Source organism: Alexandromys fortis, unplaced genomic scaffold (assembly GCF_014885135.2).
Source record: "Alexandromys fortis isolate MF-2015 unplaced genomic scaffold, M_Fortis_MF-2015_v1.1 scaffold_23, whole genome shotgun sequence".
Taxonomy (NCBI): Eukaryota; Metazoa; Chordata; class Mammalia; order Rodentia; family Cricetidae; genus Alexandromys; species Alexandromys fortis.
Genome location: NW_026067907.1, coordinates 12,646,609 through 12,664,161, shown reverse-complemented (window position 1 = coordinate 12,664,161; position 17,553 = coordinate 12,646,609). Strand labels below are relative to the sequence as shown.

The following is a 17,553-nucleotide window of genomic DNA, read 5'->3' as shown; positions in this document are numbered from 1 at the left end:
AATCGTGGGCAGTTCAGGGTCAGGTGGAAGCGTGATTTGGAAGCATGAATTGGAAGCATGAATTAAGCAAATAGAATTAAGGGGGAGCACCGCTCTGGGGTCATGGGAGGCCTTTCCTGTCTTCTGGGAAGACAAGGGAACCAATTGCTGTAGTAATACGTGGATTACTCATCAGTGGGTTTTTGCAGCAACTGCCAGGGAGCCAGCTTCATTTTCCAAATCAATTGCCGTGTTTTCATCTTCTTGATAGGAGCTCCTCGAAGGAGGAGGGGGACAACTCTGGAGGCCTTCTCCAGTTGTTCAGGCATCATCCTTGTGCCTTTCTGCCACACGGCTGCAAGCAGAGCTGCCCGCAAGGTGCAGGGGAGGTTCCTCAGCACCTGCCGGTCAGACCACATCAGGCAGAACAGCAGCCAACTCAGGTCACAGGGCCGTGGACACCCCTGTCCTCCTGGAATCAGCAGGCCCCATATCACCTCAGAGCTAGTTTAGCCCCAGGCCGGCCGGGCTCCTAAATACGTTCGCTGGGTGTTTTTCTAAAATTTACCCATCGCCTCTCCCTTAAGACACCCAATTACGTTTTGCTTACTCACTTAGCTGTTTGAGGGGCTATTTTGTACATTGCTTATTTTATCTCTATTTTTACTTGATGGATCAATTACCCACGTAACATTTTTCTACACTTCACCTTTTTCACACAGACGACATCTAGGAGCTTCAGGTTCTACCAATTTGCATGATTGAGCTGCGCCAGCCTGAGAGGGGATCAGGCTGGGGTGGCTCCGCCTACTCTGCCCCCAACAGCGCAGGTGGGTTTGAGACATTTAGCCTCCCTCGCTGCAGCGGGGCCAGCTCTTCCTCCCGGCACCACCACATCCATTGTGGCTTCCCTTTGAAATGTAACACCAATTGGCAGGCAGCCTCTGAAGGGCGGATGCGGATCACCGGGTAAAGCCAGCCCGGCATTAATTTCCTGAGCTTGGCAAGAAAATCACTGTATCGGAGCCACTTAGCGGCGCCCCGCCCCCATAGCTCCACCCGTGCCAGGAAGCCGGGACAGTATCACCCCAGAGAGCGTTCAAGGGATAGACACAATAGCAGAGCCCCTCACAAGGCAGCGTTACATAAGCAGTGCAGGAAATCCCCGTTGCTAGGTGTTGGGATCCCCGTGACACCGTCTTAGGAGGCCATACTCTAGGATCCCTGCGACGCCGCGTTCTTTGATCCCTGCGACACCGTCTTAGGAGGCCGCGTCCTGGCAGCCGTCTTCTCTTCTAACATAGTCACGAGGCTGATAGCGCTGGTGAAATTGGTTTTCACCTTAATAAAGATGTGAAGCCTTGGTGGTTTGAGCTCTGGCGTTTGATTTTCAGACATGAACCCCACTTTATAAATTAGCAATTCCCCTAGGGGGTCCCTCAAATTCCTGGGACGTTTCTTCCATGCCAATGAATTATAAACGCATATATTAACAGGTCTTTCATGGAGCACTTTACTCCAAACACCTTCGACCAGAGGCTCAACGGCTCACCAAACCACTGCGGGCAGGTGTGTGTTCATTCTTAAGCAACCATGGTATGACATGAACAAAGTTGAATTTCGGAATGGTGCGGGCTCCAGCTCCGTGCATCTGAGGGTAAGGATGTCACAACCTCCAAGCTGGAAAAAACGAAAGAAAACCATAAAACGAAACAGCAGACCCTGGTTGCAAGAAAAATCCGTACCGGTCTGCTCCAGTGGTTAGATTATGTCTTTTTTTGCATGTTATGTGTTCTACACGTGTGTGCATGTATATATGTGCGTGAGTTTAGATGTGTATAGGTGTGCATAGGCATGTTCATAGAGGCCCAGAGTTGACATTAGGTTCCTGGACTGCTCTTCACTTTGTTGAATTGGGGTCTCTCGCTGGATCCAGAACTCCCTGATTCCAGCTCTCTGCATCCAGACTGCTCATACGATAGGTCTTTTTTTTTTTTTTTTTTATGTGGATTCTGAGGGCCTGGACTCTGGTCCTCACACCTACGCATCAATTCAGTCGTCTCCCCAGCCCCCAGATTACATCTTTAAATGTAACTCAATCCACATGGAGCTTGATGCCAACCTAATTTGTCATTTAAATAAATCGTTTTCCTACCTCTCAGATACACAGTGTGCTTTAAACACGACGTCGGTGCCAGGATGAGTTCAGTCCACCGAGGGACACTAGGGGCCCAGTTCATTCCCTGCCCTGCAGTTGTTAAAACAAAAGCTAGCGATAAGCTCGGCCGCTCTGTCGCGCTGTCCTATCTGATGGGTGGAATTCCCTGAAAGTTGATCTGAATGTCCCAAAGAAAGCCGCCCTGGCAGCGCCTCCACGCTCAGCCTAGCAGCTGCTGCCCCAGCGCTAGGTGTCAATGGGATTCGCATAGTGTTTTCTTTTCTGAGCCCTGCGTTCTCACCCCTGCTGCTGGATGCGTTTGGTGTTTGCTCCCTGCGCCAGAGTCAGCACTGTCTGAGCTGGTGGCATGATTGGGCTAAGTGTGATTGGATTTCCCGTTTGTGCAGACCAGCTCCTCCCGTGGGCTTCTGCTTCCAGCTCAGTAAAAACACATGGAGTCCAAGCAGAGTGTCCTGGGTGCTGGGAAAGTCACAACACTGCAGCTGGGTCTCAGAGACAGGGCAGCAGAGCAAGGGCAGCAGGTTTTTCTGGAAGGCATGAGACAGAAGGGGGATTTGTGCTTCACCACTGGGGGTTGGCAGGATGTGGCGGGTACATAGCCAGGCCTGCCCAGGTAAGGAGTGAGCCATCACCACCACAGCCTTCTGAGGCCACCAGGGTATCTCCATGGAAGAGGACTCTGAGAACCAGTGACAGCAACTGAGCAGAATGTATCAACAGTGGCAAAGCCACTGTTGTCTCACCCTTGATGGGAGCATTTACCCAGACGGACGTCCCAGCCTGTCGCTAAGATAGCCCCAGCATCCTTGGCCCTGCCGGTAGCCTCGGCCTCAGTCAGACTTCAGACCAAGAGAAGATGGACAGACATCACCTGTCCTTTTAGCAGGCCCCCGAGGCTTCACCACGAGCCATGGCGATGAGAGGAATGCACAGCAGAGCTGCAGTCTGATGAACACATTATCAGAGAAACAGGAAGCTTCCCAGCCTACGTAGAGTGCGCTCCTGTCTCTGAAAAGCCACGAGGACCTTCGGGAAGTGCCTCAGTCACAAAGGACCACCATTTAGGGGAGGAGGCTAACACAGACACCGCTTGTTTCCACAGAATTGTCTTTAGTCACTGACTGGGCAGATGGACGCTAAGAACTCACACTTGGTGCTCATACAACAGCCAACAACCATGACTTGGTAACAAGCAGGTACTTGGCAAACTCCTGTATACATTATGGCTTCATGACGATATGGAAGACCCTCTTGTCTCACCCTCTAGGGTCACATCTGCTTCTCCTGGCTGATATCCTCCCTGCTGGGCCCCAAACTGACCCCTTAGACTCATTCCAACCAACCAGATCAAGTCACAACACCCAGATGTGGGAACTCCGGCTCAGATGACCTGAGCTGCTAATGTCAACCCTAGGCTCCTCTGGTTAGATAGCCCAGGTTTATGAACACTGCCGAAATGCACTCCCATATCCTAGCAGGGGGCTTAGGGCCAAGCATTCGCTGCATGGCACTTGGAAATGAGAGCCGAGGTATCAACATATGTGTTCAACACACACACACACACACTACACACCACACACACTACAATGTGCAATGCACAGGGAGGGAGAGGCTGGAAACACCGACAAGCAACCGTGGACTGTGTATGACAACAGAATCCCACCCAGCCGCAGTAGTGACTCCAGAAAACCAATGGCGAACCCAGTGTCACTAGAGTCCAGCGGCCCCATAGAACAGAACTTGTCTGTCTCCAGCTTTGAATCTGACTTCCACCTTCACACTAGCCAGAGAGAGCCTGTGCATACCTCTTATTCACCCCGAGAAGCCCTGAGCTGGGCAGCATCCCTCATATCCCTCTCCCATCAGGATGTGTGTCCCCTCTGCCTGCTGAGTCTCCCGCAAAGACGAGTGGCAGCCACCACCTCAGTTGTCATGGGCACAGGAGCCTCTCACACTCACTGGGTGGCGTCAGCATCTGTCCCCTGATGAAAGGGTTGGATCGCAGATTGACAGTGTTGCTATGTGTCTTAAGAAGCAGGCAAATCTCTTGGCCTCACTCTGAGAGCTCTTCCCACCCACCAGAGCTGCCCTGAATGATCAGACATGCGCAGTCATTCCGCGCTTCTCCGCAGATCATGAGCTAGCACGAAGCAGGGCTCAGCCATGTTTCTGAAGCAGAAACAGAGCCATGTGTCTTGTTGACTTGCCCTTGGCAGGGCTCCTGTCTCCACTCCCAACCCCTCCCTGTGTCTTCCTTTCTCTTCTGATTCCTGAGTCCGTTTTCAAGAGTGTGAAAGCATCCAGGTTACTCTTAAATCCCAGCAGCACTTCTCAGTGCCCTCCACGAAGGCCAGGCAGGGGCTTGGATAAGACAAGCAGCTCTTGATTTTGGTGCCACCACTAGTCAGGCCGCACCAATACCGTGGCCCCACAGGCTCACCGCCCCCTCACCTCCACATATTCTGCTTCTTTTTTATGAAGCACTCACTCCCAGGACCCTCACTGTCAGGTTGATTCTCATGCTAAGTTCTTAGGAACAACCTTGCTTCTCCTTCACACTCTTACACTAAACGGATGGGCACCTGCCCCCAGTGGCCCAGCTCCCTTCTCTGGAATGGCTGGCTTGATGGATGCTTCTTTTCCATGGACCGGAAGGCTCTGCGGGTCAGAGGGAAGGTACCATGACCATCCTCTGCTTGGTTTCAGCCCAAGATCTACAGACACTGGGGTAAACCTTGTCAGTGGTGAGTTCTCATGAAGGCACACTTCCCTTGCATGTAAACTGCACTTGAATGTTGGCTTTGTGAGACACGGGACCATGTTCCATGTCCCTTTGAGCCGTGTTCACTCTTTACACCACAATCTTTTAGCTGAGACGTGTCACCAACCCTTTACAGAACAAACCGTGAGTCTGTTGAAAACAGCTCGCAGTCTGCACGAGGTACTCAAAAACCCTCACTATGAAATGGTCCCAAGAGTGATGGTGCCTACGCCAGATTCACAGCCATGCCTACAGGGGTGTCAATCACATATCTCTTATTCACATGACCAGCTGATTCACGCACCTGCTGCCATGCCTCCCCACCGTGATGGACTACATCCTCACACCGTGAGCTGAAATAGCCTGTTGTCTGGACTTCTGTCCTGCCTGGTTTCTGTCCTCCCACCAGGTCTCACAGCTGTTTTGCCCCAAAGAAATCACACAGAGGTCTATATTAATGACAAACTGATTGGCCCATTAGCTCAGGCTTCTTATTAACTCTTATAACTTATCTTAACCCATTATTCTTATCTAAGTTAGCCACATGGCTCGGTACCTTCTTCAGCAGGGCAATCACATCTTCCTTCTTCTGTGATTGGGACAGGCCTGCGGATGAAGCTTCCTTCTTCTCAGAATTCTCCTGTTCTCATTGACCCACCTCTACTTCCTGTCTGCTTGTCCCACCTATACTTCCTACCTGACTACTGGCCAATCAGCGTTTATTTAAAACATAATTGACAGAATATAGACAATTGTCCTGAACCCATTCTACTCTTAAGTTGCTTTTGGTGATGATTTTGTCAAAGTGATGAGAAAAATAACTAACACATCGGGCAAATACAGAGTCTGAGGACAAAGACAACTCAGGCCCAGGAGGAAAGCATCGCGACATGCCCTCCCTCCTCCACTTCAGCTGCAGGCCTCCTGAGAGGAGCCATGCTCCAGGGTGTGACTCTAACCTCTGGTTTCAGAGGGAAACAAGAAGAGCTTTAGGAACACTGCCAGCGTTCTAACACACTAGGTGGTGTCTGGATGGCCCTGCTGGAATACACAACATGAGCCAGGGAGGAAAGGGTAGTGAAGGAGCTTCTTCAGAAAATCAGAACCTTTAGAGCATCCGTGGAGCCTGGGGAAGTTAGAGAGAAACACACAGGTCCAGGGCAGATTGAAAGCTCAGAAAAGAGGTGACCGTGAGCCTCCATTTCTGCCAGTCTCAGAAGGGGAGGTAGGAGTATGAACTGTCTAGGTAAGTATTAAGGAAAGACCCAGGACAGAAATGCATGTCACTCAGGATACAGGGCTCAGCTGGCATGTGTAAGGCCCCAGGTTCAACCTGCAGGAGAAACAAAGAACCATACGGAGCCATATTCCAGAGACTGGGAGAGATGGACTTCCATTTAAATATTTTCCAGTTCCTTCAAAGGCAATCTCTAAAACACCGACTGGGCACATACTAACCATACATACACAAAAGCGAAACAATCTTTTCCAAGATACATTGAAAAAAATCATTAATAAATAAGGGGTCAGCTGGTCACATTATTGGATCCAAATGTTTTCAGCAACAATGAAAATAGATAATACAGACAAAGAAATAGAAAAGTTTGTAACAGTCCAAAGAAACAAAACAAAAAACAGAAAATGCCCTTGAAATATGCTCTGAACACATAAGGCGAAGTTTGTAACTCACTGCCATATACACGCTCAAATTCTACAAGAAACTATCTACCAAGAAAACCAAAGGAGACCCATAAAGTAATAGGTGGGAAAATGAGACTATCACTAAAGAGAAAGTATGTTTAAAGGCCAAATGTGAACCATGTAGCTGAAAATTATATGAATTAAAACAAAAGATTCACTCATGGGTTCAAAACTTAAACCTTTCCTGTGAAGTAAGAATTAATAAAGGCAACGGCGCTGTGCAGAGGAGCTCGCTGTGCAGGTAGAGGCGTCCTGTGCTGTCATCAGAAGCTTTTGTGTCCAATGGAACTTTCTGTGGTTTTCTTTAATGTATGCTGCAGAGGGGATTTACTCCTTCTTTAAAGTTGATCCTTGTCAGAAGTGAAACTCTGGCTTCCAAAGCAGAAGCAAGTACCGGCCGGAGTCTCCTGCCTCCACATGTTGCTTCTCCATGCCCCAGGACCGATGCACGCAAAGGGCAGCCACCAATTTTACATAATGGGCTATTTTCTATGTGCGTGGACGCCATGTGATCTGGGAACCACCTCCAACAGCGCTGGATGCTATGATGAGGGAAGGCCCAAAGTTTACTTACCTGGGCCATGGTGTGAGGTTGTTTAGGTAAACGACATCTGTGTGTTTTGTAAGACACCCTTGTTGTTGAAGCCAGCATTCCTTGATTCATTGTTGAAGTTTTTACCTCCAGGACCTGCATCAGTGTGTAGTTTTGATGGTATCCATCTCCTAGCTGAATCAAATCCTGAATGGTTTTTTCCTGAGTTTGGGGGGTGCCTCTCTGCACTCATTCAGACTTACTTAGTTTCATTGAGATCACTAGTTTTAATTTGTTTTAGTTGTTACAAGCCTCCTTTCGTTGTGGGTTTCTGCTGAGGTTCCACAGTTCTTATGCAGGGCACTGATGTCTGTGTTTGGTGAAGCAGGTGCCTCTTCAGGTTTTATACAGCAGTTGTCATGGGGAGGGTTCCATCTACAGATGAATGCTAGGATATCGCCTAGGAAGGTTTTGTTGGTTCCGGTTCTGGGTAGATGAGTTTTCACAGCCTGAATGCAGGTGTAACATGCTTGTTGGGGTTTCTGTCCTGCCTAGTTCCCTCAGCCGGTAAATCCCAAAGATAATCACACAGAGGTCTACATAAGTTATAAACTGATTGGCCCATTAGCTCAGGCTTCTTATTAACTCTTATAACCTATATTAGCCCGTTATTCTAGTATATGTTAGCCACATGGGTAGGTACCTTTTTCAGTGGGGCAGGTCACATCTTCCTTCTTAGGTGTCTGGACAGAACTGGGAGGAATAGGTTTCCTCCTTTCCCAGAATTCTCCTGTTCCCATTGCCACACCTCTACTTCCTGTCTGGTTGTCCTGCCTATACTTCCTTACTGGCTACTGGCCAATCAGCGTTTATTTAAAACATAATTGACAGAATACAGAATTGTCCTGTACTGTGTAGGCTCTTAGGCTACATCAAGATGAGAGGCATCTGAAAATGTCTCAACAACCTAGGAGCCCATGCTTCATCACACCAGGTCCAGTCTCCTCTGAGGTGGCATCACCGCAGGCTCCCAGGCACACGAAGAGTAGCTAGTGTGGAAGGAGTGTGACCTCCTGTGTAAGACAGGGGTGTCCCTAGGCTCCCAAACACTCAGGGCTAGCTAATCTCCCTCCAGGCGTCATGCAGTCCGCTCCATGCTATCATGATCTCCTTTGCTTGCCCTCCGCTTCCTCTGCTTCTGCAGAACAAGGGTGCTAGCAACTGAAGCCAGGGCACTGTGTGGGCTGTGCTGCAGTTGCCAAGGTTGCTTGTGCTGGGCCTTGTTTTTCATAGACAGCACCTATGAGCACAGTTCTGTGGAAGGACGATGCCATGGCTGGCTGTCCCTACGGTACATGAACTGTGCCGATGGTCCTGGGACAGCTGAAGTCTCTGCGGGAAAGGGTGCAGCACAGGTCCCTCCAAGGGATGCAAGCTGGGACCGTAAGGACCTGGGTTCTACAGCCACAGGGTCGTAGGTGGGTTTCCAGTGAAGACTGCTGGGTGTCCCTGCTTACCTCTTTCCCTCTGGGAGAAAGACTTTGGGTTCAGGTTGTTCCTAGGTCATTAGAGCAGCAGAGAAGGGGCTCCCTTCCTACTCTGCTACATCCAAGGTATGCATGCTCCAAAGCATCCCGGTCGCATGCTCGCTGCACACCAGCACCCTCCTCCAACGAATGCAGCTGCTCACTCCTTCTGTGGTTTCTTTTGGTTGAGGGGAAGGTGTTGGCCTCATGTCTCTCTTGAATTTAACAGCATGAATCCTCCTGGTCGTTTCCACAGAGAACCTTGACTGAGAACATTTTATCTTTAAGCTACACTAGTTCCAAATCTTGTGAATTTTTATTTGACAAAAGACATGTAAGGATGTTGACGTACATGGTAGGATGCCAAACTTGCCTGCCCTTTGGTCATGCCCTGCTGGGTGGCTGATCTGAACACAAATCTCTCCTGCCATTAGTGACAGGCCAGGCAGTGTCTGCACAGCTCACCCTTGTCTTTGCATGAGCTTGAGCTGCCTCATTTACAAACCCCCGAGCAGAGCACAGAGATCATTGGTACCTCATTGCGGAGAAGATGCCATGCTTGCTTACCCTCACCAGCTGTGAGCTTAAGACCCTTGGAAAGAACAGATGGGCATGCATCATGTCTCGCCCACGGCTCTCAATGTCATGGCCACCCAAATGCACACCTGAGGCTGGCAGTGGGCTTGTTTTGGACACTGTGCAGCCTGGCCCTGGCATTCTGCTGTTTCCTGCTGATTACCAAAGGAAATCGGTGCACCACACATGGACAGACATGTCAGAGACACTTTTAAAGGACTTTAATTATTTTTCTTAATGTGACCAAATCCCAGAGTTACAAACCTTTGTGGAAGACACTATAGTCTTGGCTTGCTTTTCACTGGTGACCATTTTCACTGGTGACCAACAGTGCTGTCCACTGTTCTATCCTTCCGTGTAGAAAGCAGCCCACCTGCTGGAGGCAGCTGGGAAAATCACAGGAAGTGCTTCCTTGCAAGAAGGCATCCAACTGGACCCGCAGAGCAGGCCGAAGCCCCTGAAGCCCCTTAGGTTCCCTCTGTAGAACAGTCCAGGGTTCACCCTTCACTTCTGCTGTGAGGAAGTACGGCCAAGCGGTGATCTCTCTACCCGTTCTTCCTTTCGTATTTGGGAAATCCTCGAAATAACATCACAACTGAATTTCTTTAGGAAATGGCTGTTCTGAGCCTGAACCCGGGAGCGAGGCAAGCCGGTGGGCAGAGTCCTGCCCCTAATGAGGCCCAGCACTTCAGAGCTTCTGAAAATGTGGCTCATCCCATGAGCAGGGAAACAAGGGTGAGTGAGACTGGGGGAGCAGGAACAGGCGGGTAAGAGACGGGCGGGAGCTGGGCACTCAACACCTGGAGTGCCAACCTGCCCTTTGGGGTTCTAGACCGTGCCTACATGCCTTCCCATGCAACTCAAATTCAAGGCCAACTCACTCTAGTAAAGCTGAGGGAATTTTCCAAGACACTGCAATGGGATTTCTGAACTGTGGTACATTCAGGACACTGTGGGTTCCCGAAGGGCAGGTAGGGTCACTCGGTTAAAGGGGGACTGGGCTTTCCTCTCGTTGCTGGATAGAAGAGGCTGTACCAGGTTCCTGCCTCGAGCTCGGGAATCCTCAGGGAAGATAGCCCAGGGGAGCCCACACGGGGCACTGTTCAATGAGGATCTGTCCTTGCTAAACCACTCATTGGCTATGACTGTGACCTGACTCCTCCCTGGGCTTTAGAAGCCACCTTCCTGCCACCCCAGTCCAGAACCGATGGGGCCTCCTGACCTCTGCAGCACAGAGAAGACAAATCACAGACTCTTTCAGTCCAACCTTTTAAAGGGTTTTCAGAGGGGAGGTGGAGTCAGCCGGACAGATAGACAACAGTAACCCACACACCCACAAGGACACAGGCTCTGCTCGTGGGCAGCCAGCCTCTGGCCTTCCTGCCCTGGACGGAGAGGCCATTGGCTGAGTGCCTTCGACAAGGCACCCACGAATGCGGTCCCCTAACTCTATGAATTTCTTCATGGCTGAAAGCCTGACATAGTGCAGCTTCCTGAATACGTCTCTGTGAGATCCACATTTTCAATGGCTCTTTGTGAAAACAGCCGGCTCCAAGTGAACAGCTGCTCTTCAAGATGAGTGTTTGAGCAGGAAGCCGTTGGTAAGCACCTACCGCCCTGCAGGCATGCACAGAACAACAGTAACACACACACACACACACACACACACACACACACGGCAGAGAGAAAACACCCCCGGCTGCTCATCTGGGAAACCAATTCTCCCCCATGCAGTGAGCCAGACCTGGGGTCAGGCTCCTTTGGTGCACAGTGTGGGGCCCACAGACAGCTGACTCCCAGGGAAAGCTGCCCTGTGTTTTGGTGTGATTGCAGAGAGAGAGGAAATGGAGATTCCAGAAATTGGGAATTTTATAGATAACATCTAAAGAGTGATATTCCATTTCCAATTCTCACACTTTCTTTCCTTAAGTGTAGATAGTTCTCAGTTCAGAATATTTTAGAACACGCGCGCATTTGTGGCTGCCACCTGATCATCTGTGCAGGGGCAGTCCGATCTGTTTCTGTCTTAGATTACTTCACTTTGGGGGCTGCTATGACATCTGTTTTATGGGAATGTTAATTGGACTAGAATTCATCCGAAGAGAGTCTTTGAAGTACTGACGATACACACTTAAGCCTTACATCCTGCAGTCAATGCAAATAAATTGGCATGCTCGGGATCAGTGGTCACCTCCAGGCTCGTCTGTCAGGATCTAGCCGCTGTCCATCCGTACAGGTGGTCCTCTAAGTGTCTACAGCCGATGATCTAGGGATCCCCAGGAACCAGCTCATGCATGAGGTTTTAAATCAGGCGTGGGAGAGAGATCCTTTCAAAGAGCAAGAGATGAATGAATAGGAGGATTGCAGTGGTGTATTTTAATCTTCAGAAGCTGGTCAGAGAAGAATATCCATGGTAACCAGAAAGATCCCTAAAGTCGTTCTCCCTTTTGCATACACATCCGGACACCTCCCCTGAAGCATTGGCTCTCTCTCGCTCTCTCTCTCTCCTATTCCAAATCCAATCACCTAACAGACTGACATCAGCAACAGACCAAGAATCCAATCCAGCTACTCTTTCCTAAGCTAGGCATTCGTTAATTTTTTTAAAAAAAATATAATTTTAGTTAGATTATTTAGAGTAACACAATTTTATTACTTTTATTACATTTTTATTGCTATTATTAAATTAATCAAAATAAATATCTAAAATCTTTTCAGTATCTAATACGGTAACTAGGACAGACAGAATTCACCTCAACTACTGTTCTCAAGGCCTTCAACGGTTCCCACCACTCCATGGGCGTGGAGACTCAGAGGATGACCTCGGGAGTCAAAGGTTCCAATCTTGTCACTGAGCTTACCCTCATGCCCTCTCCATGTATGGGAAGGGCAGGGGAAGTCTGGGGTGCATGTGCAGGCTGGGCCTGGACATGTGACGGGATTTCTATAGAGGTGGGCTAGCCAGGTTCCCTGTCCCTGGAGGCCCTCACAAGTGAGGCTCAGTCACCTGCCTCCCACAGGCCCCCAAAGAGGAAGTAAAGGGCAGAAGAGATCATTCAATATGCCACTTCAGGAGGAAATAGCGTCAAGTCCGTCTTCAGAGGCCAGACATGAGGTTTAGCTTTAACCAGAGGACAGGAGTCACAAAGAGTTAAGCAGTCCTGTACCAGGCCATCCCTTCCTGGGGACACGTCCCTCCTCTGGCTGGCACCAGGGTCCCCTCCTTTCTCTCTCAGCATGAGTGTCCTAGAAACATTCCTCAGGGTCATTGTGGGGCAGGGGTGTCTCTCTTAGAACGTCTTTCCTCCCGCTAGAACGCTTGCTCTCTGGCTTTTCTCACATTTTCTGGCAGCAGCAATGTCTAAAGACTCTTCATGGAGTGGGTGCAAGCATTAATCCCAGCGCTGAGGGGGACAAGGCAGACAGAGCTCTGTCAGGCCCAGGCCATCCAGGACTACATAGTGAGTGAGACCCTTTCTCAAAACAACAAAACCAGGGCACTCTTCTGTCTGCCCTGGGTCACAGCTGACAATCAGTTACTGGTGGCCTGGGGCACACAGGTACCTGCGGCACAATGTGTGCCTCCTCCCTCCCTCTATCCTCAGATGTTTTAAACTTTTGCCCCCTTATCTCTGTTGTCTTAACTTGTATGTGCTTGAACTGTTCCAGCGAGCCGAGCATGAAGAATGTCAAACGTGAACGTTAGCCTTCTCAACTGCATCGTCACAGAAAGCCTTGTGTGGAGAGGGGCTCATAGGAGTAACATGTTTCTGTCTCTTCTGCCTTTGGAACCAAGTCCAGCAGGAGGGACATTGCTTCTCCCAGGTTCCCACAGACCCTTCTCCTTTCTCATTCTGGAGCTCTGGCAGCTTTAAATGAAGCTATAATGCACGAGGAAAGGGTGAAGGGCTGTGCTTGTAGCATGATTAATAAAAACCCAGAGACAGATATTGGGGTTCAATCTGAAGATCAGAAAAGCAAAAGCAGCTAGCCACTGGCTGCTACCTCGACCTTAGACAAAATAGGCGAGATTCTGCCTCCACAAATCCTCAGATGGAGACCGTGAGAGAGACTGTTTCCTCCTGCCTTATATTCCTTCCTAGTGCTGGGATTAAAGGCCTGCACCACCACTGCCTGGCCTGTATGACAGACTAGTGTGACTGCTGGGATTAAAAGCCTGCACCACCACTGCCTGGCCTGTATGACTGACTAGTGTGACTGCTGGGATTAAAGGTGTGTGCAACCACTGCCTGGCCTGTACGACTAACTAGTGTGGGTGCTTCCCACTGACCTTCAGGCAAGCTTTATTTATTAAAACACGAGTAACACACCACTATATGTGCTAGTGAGGCACTAGGACACACACAGCCCGTTTCACATGACGGTCCGAAGCAACCGGATATTTGCCCCTACATTAACTATATTAAAAGATAATTAAACCAAAAATCAAATCATGCTCACTGAAATGTCTGCCACGTTGTCTATGTTAATTATAGCCTTTTAAAAAGAAATGTGTCCTCCCATCAGCCGGCGATGGTGAGATGCTCACAGTCAGACTTATAGAGAACTCTGAGCAGGCACGCTGTCACCGTAAGCCTGTGCCCTCCCACACTCAGAGGTCGGGATATCGCGGGAACTCGGGTGCAGTGGCTCCGTGTGTGACCCTGCCTCTGTCTCACGGTGCTCTGTAGTCACCGGGGGACAGTGGGACTGACCCCTCCCATCCTGACGGAGGCTCCAGTTGGGCATCAGTGCTGGGGTGACACCCAGATGGCGGTTTAATGAAGGGTTGCAGAGAGATAATGACAACATACGTTTAGGGAGGCGACACATGGGCCAACGGCCCCCTTCAGAGATGGAGACTAACGATAACAGCAGTGGTCCATCATTCGGTCTCACACACGCTCATTATCGCTTTTAACACACCCACCTCCTGACATTTCCTTGACTCTTGATCTAAGATCAAACACTCCGTCCTGCCCTCTTCAGCGAGACTACTCCGGATAGCACCGTAAGTAGACACAGCAGGACCACAGCCTAGCTCTGTAGCACAAATAGTAAAATCCCAGAGACAGATATGGGCGTTCAACCTGGAGATCAGAAAATCAAAGCAGTCAGTCACTAGAGAGCTCTTACCTCCATGAAATCTTCAGACTGAAAGAGAGCGAGTTCCTGTCTCATCCCGCCTTATATCTCTCTAATGCTGCACCACCACCACCCAGCCTCCATGGCTAACTAGTGTGGCTGCTGGGATTAAAGGTGTGCACCACCACCACCCAGCCCCTATTGCTAACTAATGTGACTACTGGGGTTAAAGGTGTGTGCCACCACTGCCTGATCTGTACGACTGACTGGTGTGGCTAGCTTTGCACTCTGATCCTCAGGCAAGCTTTATTTATTAAAATACAAATGAAATATCACTGCATAGCTCTGCACTCCGGCAGAACCACGGTCTGACCCTAGCTCTGAGATCTGGACCCGCTCTGTCCTCCAGCAGGACCACAGCCTGACTTTGGGATGCACTTTTGCAGGAGCAGACGTGAGCTCCAGGAGTGACCCCTGGGCCTAGACCGGCCAGGTTCAGAACTTGCCACCTTCTGCAGGGCCCATGGCCAAGTCACTTCTCTCTCCTGGTCTCTTGAACTTCACTTATAAACACAACTGTGGGGATTTGCTACAGCACCGGCAGGGAGCATGCTGAAACTCCCCAGTGAACGCCGCTGGACTAAGATGAAAGGGAGTTTGAGTATCTGGCTAGAAGGTGATGATGTCCGTCATAACGCATGCTTTGATGGGGTCCTGTGGCTCGAATTCCCACGTTTGAGTCAACTCCTGCACAGGGTATCTCACCAGCCTCTCCTGGAGAAAGGACTCCACCCAGCACAGAGGCGCTGGGCAGGCGCACAGAAACACGGACGTGATGGGACACGCAGGTGGGTTTGTGACTGGGTGACAACAAAGCTCCTGGAGACACGGAGCAGGATTCCCTGAGACCTCAGGCAACCCACTCTCCAGCCTGGGAAAGTAGTGCCCTACCTCCTCACAGCCCACTTGTCTGCCTAGCTGACAAACTCCACAGCCCAGGGTTCTTCTCTTCCTTCCCAGTGCACAGCCATATTGGACCCCCTCTAGACAATGTCCCACTGGGACTCAGCAAAGCAAGCTGCTGTGGCACACGGTGCTGTTCCATGCCAGGCCGGAGCTCCCCCGGGGTCCAGGCAGCAGAACTGAAGATTAGAAGCTCTCCACCACCTCACCTTTTCCCTCACCGAGTTGATTCCCCACCTCGGCATCACCTGCAGTGAAGCAGGGTTCTCAGAACTCACCTGCAGGGGTTCCTGTGCTAGCCACGGGAGTGGAGAGGGGTGGAGATGGGGCTGTGATTGGGATGTGGAGAGAAGAAGTAAGGCCATCATCTTCCACGATCCGAGTGGGTTCCATCTCACCAGAGCACTTGGCGATGGCCAGTTCTCCTGCTCAGGTGTCACACAGTGTGTGTACTAGGATGAAGCCCAGCACGGCAACCTGAAACTAGCGGGAAGGCGTGCTCTCGTGTCCATGTATGTATACGGAGTTGGAAGCTTCAGGATTTATGACTCGATATAGGCAGAAACATGGCAGAGAGAATACTTGGACAAACAACACTTTGAAAATGGAGGGTGGTGACCTCAGTGCTGGGTGGAGATGTTTGCTGGACACTGTAGGTTTCTATAGCAACGAGGAGCACAACAATCTTGTTTTAAGGGAAGGCTCCAGAGTGGCCTCTCGCTCACATACTGTGGGAGTGGTGGTCCTGCAGGGACATCCACACCCTCTGCTGGGTCACCAGAGTCACGATGCTTGTGAGGTCATCGCTCTGGAAAACAGCATAAGCAAGAGCCTTTGAGTGATTAAATCATTAAAGATAAATTAAATTGGTATAAGGACATTTGATAAGATCAAATCTTGCGCATGTCCATTTTGAGAAGTACACAGGGGATAAATCTGTACTGACGTTATATGCTGTTACCCATGATGAAATTGTCACTGAGCTGAGCACATGACACTGTGAATGAACATACACTTCCATGTGTTCATGCATGCAGACACCCGTGTTCATGCATGCACACAAAGGTGCACTTGTGAGTATGCAGACACACATATGCATACCAACACCCATGTTTACACATGCAGACATATATAGATACCCATATCCACAGCTGCACATGCATGCAGCTGTCTACATGTTCTGTGTAGCTACCATACATGCCTACACAATTCAGACACATGTTCTCAAATGCACACACCTGCAGAAATCTGTGTTCATGTGTGCACATACATGAGGCCCATGTTCAAATCTGCACATGCCAGCAGACACCCATGTTCACATATGGACACACATGTACACCATGCCCCATGCTGGGTAAGGAGGAAGAGGGGTCAAGCACAGGAACCTTCTCCCACCTGCTGGACCTGCTCAGACTTCAGTGAAGTGCCGTGACCACATGTAGAGCGAGGGCAGAGATGTAAACCCATCATCACGCTTACAGCTCAGCTTCGGCCACGTCTGACCACAGCCCCATCTTCTCCCCAAGCTGTCTTCTTAAGGAGATGTCCAGAAGGGTGGAGCTAATGAAGAGCTGTCTTAGCGAACCCCCTGGAAGGGTCAGGTGCATTCTGGATAAACATAACTCTGGAACCACAGGTTTGAGTGCTGGGACCTGAGGCCTGAGGCTCCCGAGCTAACCTCCACATGCATGGCCAGAGCCGGGGAGAAAGGGAGTTACGGGACAGAGCAGGCAGGATGACCAGAGAACAATGCTCCCATGTGTGGCTCCTAGGATGACCTAGGTCACCCTGCACCCTTCACTCCAAAGGCGTTGAGGACAATGACTGTGCCAAGCTGGAGGCAGACTCAGCGACACTCTCCAGGCCTCTGGAAGTTCTCTGGGCACTGAAGACCCAGGTGACACAGTGACGTCCTTACTTCACCCCGTGCTACTATTCTTAGCTCCTCAATGACCTCACTCTCTGGCCCACATCATCAAGTCACTGTCTGTCATCAAGTCAAAGACCTTACAGATGGGGCCACTCCATTCTGTGTGACCATGATGCTACCATTCCCCACTACTCCAGGCGCGGCGCTGACTGCCATTCGGAGCACCCCTGCCCCTTTGTAATCCCAATTCATGTGGGGAAGACCCATGAGCATAGTCACATGTGTTCCAGGACACGGGAGCTGTGGGTGGGACATAGAGCAAGCGTCCCGAGAATTAAGCCAACTCCAAGAGCAAAACCAGATGGCCGTCAGCTGAGAACT

At 50.2% G+C, this 17,553-nt stretch overlaps 1 long non-coding RNA gene across 1 annotated transcript; it reads right to left on the bottom strand.

Moving 5' to 3' along the window:
* Positions 1-10,956: 10,956 nt before the first annotated feature.
* LOC126497848 (uncharacterized) lies at positions 10,957-16,903 on the bottom strand. Its single transcript, XR_007590692.1, has 4 exons — positions 16,698-16,903; positions 15,581-16,110; positions 14,185-14,344; positions 10,957-11,581 (listed from the first exon to the last, which is right to left on the bottom strand). It is a non-coding gene; the product is annotated as an uncharacterized lncRNA (long non-coding RNA).
* Positions 16,904-17,553: the final 650 nt, after the last annotated feature.